This window comes from Pristis pectinata, chromosome 9 (assembly GCF_009764475.1).
Source record: "Pristis pectinata isolate sPriPec2 chromosome 9, sPriPec2.1.pri, whole genome shotgun sequence".
Lineage (NCBI taxonomy): Eukaryota > Metazoa > Chordata > Chondrichthyes > Rhinopristiformes > Pristidae > Pristis > Pristis pectinata.
This window is the reverse complement of record NC_067413.1, coordinates 70256653-70268690: the sequence shown is the minus strand read 5'-3', so window position 1 is coordinate 70268690 and position 12038 is coordinate 70256653.

Genomic DNA, 12038 nt, shown 5'->3' with positions numbered 1-12038 from the left:
TGAAGGCAAAACTGCCATTGGTGGAGATCCCCAAGAGGACAAAATTAAAGATCTCCGGTTTCATTCACAATAAACTTACACATGGTAAAGGCCTTGCTCAAAAGTTAATTGACATACTGGAAGGAGATTTTAGAGTGTTTTGGTCTTAGCCAATCACCAGCAAACTGCACAGAATCCAAACAACCTTCATTGGACCGTTGTTCCTCTAATTAAACAGTGGGAAGTGAGCTCCATCATGTACACTGTGCTGATGCCATCACTAATTTTATTCTACCCGAAGCTAAACTTTGAATCCTACATTTCTTCAACCACAAAGAATCCTAACTTGCAGCTCCAAAATTTTCTCTCCAGTCCTGCCTCATCCCATCTGTTGCTGAAAACCTTTTGTATATCTTGTCACAAGCAGAGTTGATCACTGCAGTGGTTTTCTGGCTACATTCCAGCTACCTAGGGCCCATATTCTGGAATTGCTTGAGTAAACCCTTCCACCTCACCACAGGGACAATCTTAACTCTCTTTAATGTCAAGGAAAGACTGGAAGTGCAAACAGAGTGGCACTATTTCCCGTTTTGTTCCCACTAATTTCTCACTTGAATACCAATGGACTTGATGGAGGCTGAGGCATTCCAGTGGGAGGCATATGAGTCAATGTAAATCAGGTTTCAATGGCACTTTGGATTCTGATGACATTTTTAATCAACCCTGAATGGACACCCAGCTGAGCACCAGGAAAAGCTGTTAGGAAGTTAGCGACGCTCTCCAAAATTAGTTAAAATATTGTTCACTGGAGCCTGAGAGATGGAAGTCATTCTGAAGCTCTTCTGTCATTGTTAATTCCCTTCTGCAAGGCAGCCACAAGACATTTAATACCCCCAATTCAAAACCCAGCTTGTCACCCTTCTGGTGCTAGGGAGTAACTGACAGGCCATGCAATTTTTATTCCCCTCCACATTCCATCAGACACTTCTTTCCATCAGAAATGATCATGTGGCTGACCCTGTGGCCTGTGACCAGAGTCGATAAAGGTAAAATCTCTATTGTAGACTCCTGTGTGAAATTGGAATCAGTTTCCATTAAAAACTAAATTGTCTCACATCTTTAAAACCTAACTCTTTCACCAAGCTCCAGTTTACTTCTCTAAAGGTACCACAGCATCAATTAAAACATTGAACAATTGACATTATAATGCAGATTTCATATCCATATGGCAGAGCAGAAGGTCAATCTGTTGTCAGTCTATGCCAGTTCTCAGAATAATCAGTTCTCAGAGATGACCTGGATCCACTCCAATTTGCCTACCACCACAACAGGTCAGCAGCAGATGCAATTTCCTTGCCTCTTCACTCTGCTCTGGACCACCTGGACAACAGGGACTCATATGTCAGGCTGCTGTTCATCGACTACAGCTCAGTGTTCAACACAATCATCCCATCCAAACTCATCATCAAGCTTCAAGACCTGGGCCTCTGTACCTTCCTCTGCAACTGGATACTCAACTTCCTCATCGGTATAGATCAATCAGTAAGGATCAGTAACAACATCTCCTCCTTGCTGATCATCAACATATGTGCTGCTCAAGGCTGTGTGCTTGGCCCCTTGCTCTACTCTCTATACACACATGACTGTGTGGCTAAACACAGCTCCAATGCCATCTTCAAATTCGCCGACGACACTACTGTCGTTGAACGAATCACAGGTGGTGATGAGTTAGCTTACCGGAGCAAGATAGGACACCTGGTTGAGTGGTGCCACAACAACAACCTCTCGCTCAACATCAGTAAAACTAAAGAGTTGATAGCTGATTTCAGGAAAGGGAAGGAGGGCGAATATGCGCCAGTCTACATTTGGAGATTTACAGTGGAGAGAGTCAGCAGCTTTAAATTCCTGGGTGTTAACATATTGGATGACCTGTTCTGGGCCCAACACATAGATGGAATCATAAGAAAAACGCCCCAGCGTCTTTACTTTCTTAGGAGATTAAGGAGATTCAGCTTGTAACCGAACACTAATAAGCTTCTACAGATGTACCGTTGAAAGTATCCAAACTGGTTGCATCATGGTCTGGTGCAGCAATTCGAATGCACAGGAACGTAAGAAGCTGCAGAGACTCTGCCTAATACATCATGGCCACATCCCTCCCCACCATTGGTAGTATCTACAAGAGGTGCTGTCCATCATCTGGGCCATGTCATCGTTTTGCAGGACGTACAGAAATGTGATTTTTCACACTACCAGGTCAAGAACAGCTACTTTCATTCAACCATTCAGTTCTTGAACCATCCAGCAAAACCCTAATCACCACAACAGTTTAACTACACTGTGACCACTTTGATCACCTTGCACTAAAATGGACTTTGTTTTTTTTTATTTTGTAAAAATTGTGTATAAGTTATGTTTATGTTTTTCTTGTAAATGCTGCTTATATGATGCTATGTGCCCGTGATACTACTGAAAGTAAGTTTTTTATTGCACCTGTGCATACATGTAGTTGTGCACATGACAGTAAAACTCAATTCGACTTTAATCCAATTCCCCCACATATCTCCCTGAAATCTATTCTCTCTCAAATGACCATTCTCCTGATCTTCTCATCAGTTGCCCACACTAGCTAAACTCAGTAGCCAATTAACCTTACAATCAACACATATTTTGGATGTATGAGAAAACTGGAGCACTTGGGGAAGCCTGTACTCTCATGGGGAAAACATGCAAACTCAACACAGACAGCACCAGATGTCAGGATCAAACCTGGGTCACTAAAGCTTGACTTGGAGCATGACTATACTGTGCTTAACATCAATATGATGTGAAAATGCCATCAAGCTGACAAAATATCTGTTAAGGTTATAGGAGTTTGGCATGATTTCAAAATGAATACTTTGGCTCTCCATTTTGTGTGAAGCAAAATTTTAAAAGTTTCTTGGTAGTTCCATCTGAACGTTGATCTTGGTGGTTCTAACCGCAAAGATGGCCTTTGGACACGAATGAGTGCAGTTAAAAGTTTGTGTGTGTGTGTGTGTGTGTGTGTGTGTGTTTCTATGTATGTGTTTCTGTGTGTGTCTGTGTGTGTAAGTATAAAAGACTTAAGTTCCAATATTCCCAACAAAATAAAATGCAGAGCACCAGGATAATTTTATTGCCTCTGGATCATACTGTTTTAAATTACATGAACTTGTGGATTATTGGAGCATGAGTTTTTTTTCTGTAACCGCTATTAATCATTATTCCCTATAAAATTAAAATCATCACAGTCCTGGGAACATGCCCTTGCAACTTAATAATCACTATCCTGGCTTTCATGTGAAACTTGCTACTCAGAACGTACACAAGAACACAATAAACTAGGAGCAGGAGTAGGCCACCAGGCCCTTCAAGCCTAGCCCACCATTTAGTAAGATCGTGGTTAATCTACAGTGGCCTCAATTCTTCTTGTGTGCCATCTCTCCATACCGCTCTATTCTTTAATCTATCAAGTAGATATCCATCTCCACTTTAAGTACTTCTAATGATCCAGCTTCTACCACCTATTGGGGCAGACAATTCAGACAATTCTTTCAGTTTTAAATGACTGGCCCCTTCTCTTGTAGTTATGTCTTCGGTTCAAAACTTTCCCTCTAGTGAAAACATCCCAACATCGGCCCTGTCACGCCCCCTTAGGATCTTTTGTGTTTGAATAAGGTCACCCCTCCCCTTCTAAACTCCAAGGAATACAGGCCCAAACTACTTAGTTTCTCTTGGGAGTACAACACTCTCATCCCAGGAATTAGCCTGGTGAATCATCTATGTACTACCTTCAATGTTACTATATTGTTTTTTTAGGTAAGAGGACCAAAACTTTATGAAGTATTCCAGGTGAGGTCTCATCAACACCCTCAACAATTGCAACTAAATCTTCCTATTTTTAAACTTCAACCCCTTTGCAATGAAAGCCAAAATGCCATTTGCCTTCTGAACTACTTGTTAGAGTTGCCTGCTAGCTTTTTGTGATTCATACAGTAAAACACATAGATCCCTCTGTGCTTTACTCATTTGCAGTCTCTCTCCATCTAAATAATAATCTGCCTTTTGATTTCTCTTACCAGTGCATGACCTCACATTTCGCCACATTAAACTCCATTTCCCAGTCCTACTCACTCAATCTTTCTATATCCCATTGCAGAATCACAGTATCCTTATCACAACATGCCCTTCCACATATTTTCATATCATCATCAAATTTGGAAATCTTACATACTGTTCTTTTCTCCAGGTCATTAATATCAAAGGTAAACAATTGTGAGCCAAGAACTACTCCATGCAGTAATCAGAATCAGAATCCGGTTTATTATCACTTACATATGCCGTGCAATTTGTTGTTCTGTGGCAGCAGTACAGCGCAAGACATAAAGACATAAATATAACAATAAGTTACAAAAATAAATAAATAGTGCAAAAGAGGAATAACAATGTAGTGTTCATGGGTTCACAGACTGTTCAGAAATCTGATGGCGGAGGGGAAGAAGCTGTTCCTGAATCATTGAGTATGGGTCTTCAGGCTCCTGTACCTCCTCCCCGATGGTAGTAACGTGAAGGCGGCATGTCCTGGGTGGTGAGGGTCCTTAATGATGGATGCCGCCTTCTTGAGGCACCGGCCCTTGAAAACGTCCTCAATGGCGGGGAGGGTTGTGCCTGTGATGGAGCTGGCTCAGTCTACGACCCTCTGCAGCTTCTTTCAATCCTGCACATTGGAGCCTCCATATCAGGCAATGATGCAACCAGTCAGAATGCTCTCCACCGTACATCTGTAACAATTTGCAAGTCTTTGGTGACATACCAAATCTCCTCAAACTCCTAACGAAGTAGAGCCGCTGACATCTTTGTGATTGCATCAATGTGTTGGGCCCAGGATAGATCCTCTGAGATGTCGATGCACATGAACTCGAAGCTGCTCACCCTTTTCACCGCTGACCCCTCAATGAAGACTGATGTGTGTTCTCCTGACTTCCCCTTCCTGAAGTCCACAATCAATTCTTTGGTCTTTCTGATGATGAGTACAAGGTTGTTGTTGTGACACCACTCAATCAGCCAATCTATCTCACTCCTGCACGCCTCCTCATCGCCATCTGAGATTCTGCCAACAAAAGTGGTATCATCGGCAAGTATATAGATGGTGTTTGAGCTGTGCCTAGCCACACAGTCATGAGTGTAGAGAGAGTAGAGCACTGGGCTAAGCACGCATCCTTGAGGTGCACCTGTGTTGATTGTCAGCGAGGAGGAGATGTTACTACCAATCTGCACTGACTCTATCCACTAGTTACTTCCTTCCAGTCTGAGAAGGACCTATTTATTCCATGTGACAGCCAGTTTTCAATCCTTTCTAACACACTTCCTCAGATACCACGGACTTTAATTTATGCACCAACTCCTATGTGGCACCTTGTCAATGCCTTTTGGAAATCTAAATGCACTACATCAACAAGTTCCCCCCCTATAAAAACTCTCCCTTTTACACCCTTAATGAATTTGAGCAAATTTGTCAAATGTGATTTACCTTTCATAAAACCATGTTGACCAGGTTTAGTTATATTCAGCTTTCCTGAATAATTAGCTATTTCCTCTTTGATTATTGACTCTAGCATCTTGCCAATAATAACTCACTGCCCAGTAGTTCCCTGCCTTCTGCACTACAAAATAATCACTACAGTTTAGCAACACTATGACCACTTTGACCATTTTAGTGTAAAGCGATCAAAGTGGTCATCATTCTACAAATGATTCTGGTTTTGTGCTCTACCTAGGGTGGCATTGTGATGAACAGATTGTGAAGCTGCCTCACAGCTCCAGTGATCCAGCTTCAAATCCTGACCTTGGAAGCCTACTGTGTGGAACAAAAAACAGAAATGCTGCAAGAACTCAGCCAGTCAAGCAGCATCTGTGGATGAAGAAACCAGTCAATGATTCAGATCAGGTTCCCTTCCTCAGAACTGGGGCAATAGGCTTTACAATTTGCAAAACAGAGCGAGGTTGAGGAGTGAAGTGTCAGTCAAAGGACCATTTCAAGATAGGTTAAGACCGATCAGGTGATAAGGAGCATGAGTACTAACAGTTAGGGAGGCATTTTATAGAAATGAGGTGAGAAATGGACATAAGCACAATAATGAGAAACGAGAGAGCAGTTTACCTGAAATTCGATAATTGCACGTTCATTCTAGAAGGTTGAAAGTGCCCAGACGGAAGATAAGAAATTGTTCCTTCATTTATATTGGGTCTCCCTATGGCATTGAAGGAGACTGCGGACAGACCAGTCAGGATAGGGTTGGGGTTGAGAATTAAAGTGGCACACAACTGAAAGCTTAGCATCACCCCTGAAGACTGAGCTCATGTGCTCCACAAAACAATCACCCTATCTGCATTTGGTTTCTCCAGTGTTGAAGAGGCACATTGTGAGTACCAAATGCAGTGCACTAGATTGCAAGAAGTGTAAGTGAATCACTCCTTCATCTGGAGTGATTGTTTGGGTCGCTGGATGGTGGAAAGAAAAAGGTGAATGAACAGGTTTAGCATCTCATCTGGTTGCATGGGAAGGTGCCATGGGATGGGCAGTGGTGGGTGGGGATGGAAGGGTGGAAGGGTGGTCCCTGCAAAATGCAGAAAGGAAAGAAGGGAAGATGTGACTGGTGGTGGGATCATGTTGGAGCTGGCAGGAACTGCAAAAGATAATACATTGAATGCGAAGTCCGGTGGGGTGGAAGGTGAGCTCCCGGGGAATTCCATTTTTGTTCTGTCTTGGGGGACGAGGGTCGAGAAATGTGGTTAAGAGCTCCCTCCGTTGTGGCAGAAGAGAAGCCACATTTCAGGAAGAAAGAGGGTATTTCAGAGGCACCAAAATGGAACAAATGCAGCACAGAAAAAGAAACTGGGGAAATGGAATGACATCCTTATAGGAGGCAGGGTGAGAAGATCTGTATTCAAGGCAGCTGTGGGTGTCTGTGGGCTTGTAGAAGATGTTAGTGGGTAGTCTATTCCTGAGATGGAGACAGAGAGATCCATAAAAGGAAGTAAGGTGGCAGAGAGGGACCATATAAATGTGAGAGCAGGGTAGAACTTTGCAGCAAAAGTGATGACACTTTTGAGTTCTGTGCTGGTGCAGGATGTGGCACCAATCTAGTTATCAACATATCAGAGAAGGATTTTGGGGAATGGTCCCAAATAAGCATGGAACAAGAACTGTCCCACATATCCAACAAAAAGACAAATGTAGCTAGAGCACATGTAAGGTTCCATCCCTTTAATCTGGAGAAAGTGAGTATAATTGAAGGAGTTTACTCACACAGTGCGACCACATGACTTTCCTCTGTGGGGTCTGGTTTCCTCCCACATACCAAAGACTTGAGGATTGGTAGGTTAACTGGGTTACTGTAAGTTACTCCTAGTGCAGGTGGGTGGCAGGAGAACCAGTGTGGAGCTGATGGGCACATGAAAATGAATAGGTCATAGGGAAATAAGTGGGGGAATGGGACTGATGGGAATGCTTTCAGAGTTGACATAGGTTTGATGGACTGAACAACCTCCTTCCATGTCAAAAGGCAATACGAAAATATATGGAGGGTGGAGTATCTCTGATGTAGAATTAGTGTTCACTTGCCATTTGAACCTTCAGGCATCTTCATTATGCCTGTAAAACAGATGTGGTGCAATCCAATTACTAGCACAATTAGGCAATTACAGTCACTTGTCCTGAAATGTGCTGAACTGCAAATACTATTTTTTTCTCCACTTACTGAGACATTGGACATTTTCAGTGGCACTTCAATAAGTAAATTGGAATCTTTATGACTCCCTTCCAAACTTATTCATAACTGAATATCCGGCTCCTGTATTGGACTTGGCACAAGACTCATCACTATCCATTCTTTCTTCTCTTTGTTGACTTTTCATGCTGTAACTATAGTAAATGGAGTTCTTTACAATGATTGCCGTGTTCCAACAGTTTCCACTGATATTTATTTTTATTTAATGTATTTATTTATGCTATTCAGTCTTCAAATTTGAATGCTCTTAAACTGATAGCTTAGTTTGATTTTTTTATCAAAAAAGACAAACAAATTCAAGTTTCTGCAGTGTCATCAGATCCTAGAAATGCAGCCAACTATTTGCATGATATACCAGAAGCAGGGGTTTATAGTTCCTGTTTAAGTTTGTCTAATTCTGATCTGCTTCAGTACGCATTTGGAATTGATCTCAGGTGTCAGGAATTTTTATTCCGATTTATGATCAGTGCAAAGTTCCTTATTTTTCATGCAGTTATGTTAAGATATTGTCAGATTTGAAAAGATTTAGTGCTATAATTTACACACTGTCATTTGTACAATTGCTAGAGAATTTAGATAACAAATGCTGGAAAATAGCACCAATCAAATCAAAGCAAAATGAAGAAATCCCCATAACTAGATAAATTCAATTTGATTTTACTCAATAACAATAATAAAATTTCAAATGTCATATTGCTGTTTCAAGGTAGACGTCTCTTCTGTCAAGTAACTCCGAAGGAACAATAATGTTGTTTTCTTATAATCAGTGTAGTTTTTTTCTCCCCATTGAAGAAAACAATATGATTTCTAATTCCCATTTTAGCTGCTTTGAGAATTATAGTGTTGCCAGCCTTTTCATGGGAACAGCATAACATATGGCGATCATTTTGAGTGACTGTGCTTTAATTAATAACACTGCAAGATACTGCATTGAAAGCTTTAGTACTTGCTTTGCAATTGCTTCAATAAACAGAGTCCAATTTCCTGCCATATAATTATATAACAACTTGTGAAGCAAAGTGCTATGGGAATCTTATTGCATCTACAAATTAGCCCCAATTTTGGAAGTAAACTTAAAATACCCCAAGATATTGTTAGTTAGCATCAGATGGCCAAGGTATAAAGATGATTCAGAAGATCCCCTCCCTTTCCCCCACCCTCCATCTCCCAAGTAACATCAATGTGGATTGTAGGTCTTGTTCTATCATAAACAAAATAAAGAATTACAATAATGCCTGAAGAACACAGTTCCTGCCACAATACCCTGTAAATATTTAAAATGTTGATTTAAATAAAACATGAGCATCTATTTTGTTAAACTTGTGATATTAACAAAATACTTGATAGAAGACAGCTGTCGAACTATTTCCCAAGCTCAAGAAATAACTATTTAGCATGTTTAGAACTTTCTCTTGAACTATGAGTCCTCACTTTTGAAGTCAAATTCATGTACAGTCTTTTCAGAAGAAGCATCTTCTACAGTCATGGTATAAACATGTAAATATGTAAACAAATTACATTCTATCATTTATTATAAATCATGCATCACTTCATATAAATCTAGGATGAGATATTTTTTAACTTCTTTTCTTGGCCAGTGGTGGAAAAATATTACAGTTATCTGTATCAGTTTGGGATAGATTATGGCTTGTTTAATAGCATGAAATGGGAAATTACAAATTACAAAGATGTTTATCTGCATCTCACCATATTTTTATTTCATGGAAGTAAAATTTGTAAGAGTTGTAAAGTGGGCTATTGATTCATTATCATTTATTTCATATCATTGCACAATCTATCCTTTTGTGTCTCAGTGAAGCCCATCAGATTATGATTGTACAACTTCCCTCAACAAGATTCAAAGTGACAACACTAGCTTCTTTTGTAAATCTAGTGTTTGTAATGATCCGAGCCATATGAGCAAAATTCTCCTAGCTGAGTTTTTGATCCTTGATATTTAAATTGTCTCATTGGGATCGTGATTTGAAATTGATATAAGGGCGGTTAGAATAGAATCTGAAATAAGAGTCAATCTAGGTTCCTGGTGTTCAAAATGATAATAAGTTACCCTTTCTGGGAAGCAAATCTCTGAATACATTTAATGAGTAAAGAATCAGGTTTAGCTGTAAGCCTACCTGGTCCACATGATAAGAATAACCATATAAACAAGGAACCCAAGAGCTGCTGGGCATTAGGTACCCCACAGGGGGAAAGCAACAGAAAAATAAAACATTCAATGTTAAATAGTTAAATTGTTGAAAATAGGGAACTGAACGCAACTTGTTTCTTGGACATTATGCTTTTCGAAGAAATGCCAGAGAGAAATACAGATACTAAACTGTAAACCAGAATACTTAATGACCCATATTGTACCATTTTATAGCTATTCTGAATCTGCCCTGCATATTGAAGTTGTGCCACAAAACTACAATTTTATTGAGACTCAAGATCTTCTACACACTACATCATAGGAAAGCACAAACCAAGAGAAACTAGAGGTGACATGACTATTTTCAATTAACTCTTTGCATTCAAGGAAATAATATACTTGGGTATCACTGTGTACATAATTGAACTATTTGTGATACCTTTGATGATTTGGTAAGTGGTGAAACATAATGCTTCAGTAGACATAAATGTAAACATGAAATATTACTTTAGCAAACTCATAGCCATTGCATTTACATGGTTTTGGCATTAAAAATGCATTTTGGTCCCATTTACACAACCATTTAAATGTTATAACTAAACTTTTCCTTGTACACAGAAAATGCAAGAAGGATTTTAACTTATGGGATGGTTTCATTTTTAGCAGTGGAACAAGAAGAATATGGTGATATTTACCAGTGGAAGTCTGATTGTGCTGTTCATCCACTTTCTGCACGGAATAGGAATGAAGAGGATGCAAAGCAGGTGCTAGATGGGAAAGATCACAAGGCTCTCATACACTAACCGGATTCTAGCTGAAAGATTTTTGTAGGGTCTTGGAGAAGGAAGGTTGGGGAGTATCTGGCAGGGAGGTCATGAAATTCCGTGGAGCCTGGGGGAAAAAATCTTGGTCTTCTTGGCCCCACAAAAGAACGTTTTAAACTGAAAAAGCAGCCTTCTGTCTTTGGACCAACTGAAGACCTATATCTGCCAAAAAGTTCACAAAACAGTCATATGTTTAACTGGGTTGGTGCAGGTACTTAGTTAAAAAGATGGAAAAGAAGAAGATTTTTGGTCATCCCAAGGATTGAAGGAAAAGTTGCTTCAGTCTCCTTCCATTTACTTCTTGTGTTGGATACTTGTGAAAGGTGGAACAAAGTGCATTAATTACGTCTGGAGTTAACTCTGGTCCAAAATCTCAGAAATGGTAAAAATCTTGCTGTGAATAGAGCAGAAATGAGGGAAATTAAATCTCTAGAGGAAATAGGACAAGTTACAATCTATTACTTCGGAGCACTCCTGCACTGGAAACTGGAGTCAAACACAGGAAGGAACTGTTTATGTAGACTTAAAATGCACACCAAGTACAATTGTGAATGAGGAGTTTATGAATGTATTGAAAGTACCGATCATCTGATCAGAGAGACTGCTATAATTTATGCATTAAATGCTTAATTTATTTTCAAATTGCTTGGATGCTGAAAATAGTTTAAAATTGCCAATTATCCAGGGCTCCTAAGAGAATGTTGCAGAGGAACTTCTTAATTCATGAAACTTGCAATATAACTTACCACTTAAATCAAGGGAACATCTTTTTGATTGACCCATTGCTATCAACCCGTCAAAAATTCAACAACAGTGCTCAGTGGAAGGAATACTGGGAGGGGAGAAATGTCCCCAACCAATATCCAGTCCATCACTGATCCCATGAAGATGCCCCCAGGCTCAGAATTACCGCTGTGAATATAGACGGCCTTCACCCAATGCTGAACCACCCACGGAGGAAACAATCACACCCTCCCCTACTAGGAAATCATATCCAACCTGAATTTGTCATCTGACATGAACACCAAGCAAGGGACTACACCTTAAGCTGCTTTTGAAGATAGAAGTTTGCTGATGGTTTCTTAAAAATCCATCAGGCAACAGCTGTAACCATAATCTTGCTTCTACATTGCAAATATATTCCTACACAATGGAAGAGACAGGTGGGTGTCCCATTTTCTGAAATGATACAGATATCTTTACAATCTTGTCTTCTGCCCAGGTTAGTGTCAATTTAGTAGAAAAGGGCATGTCGTGACGTCTCTTTGACCTCTG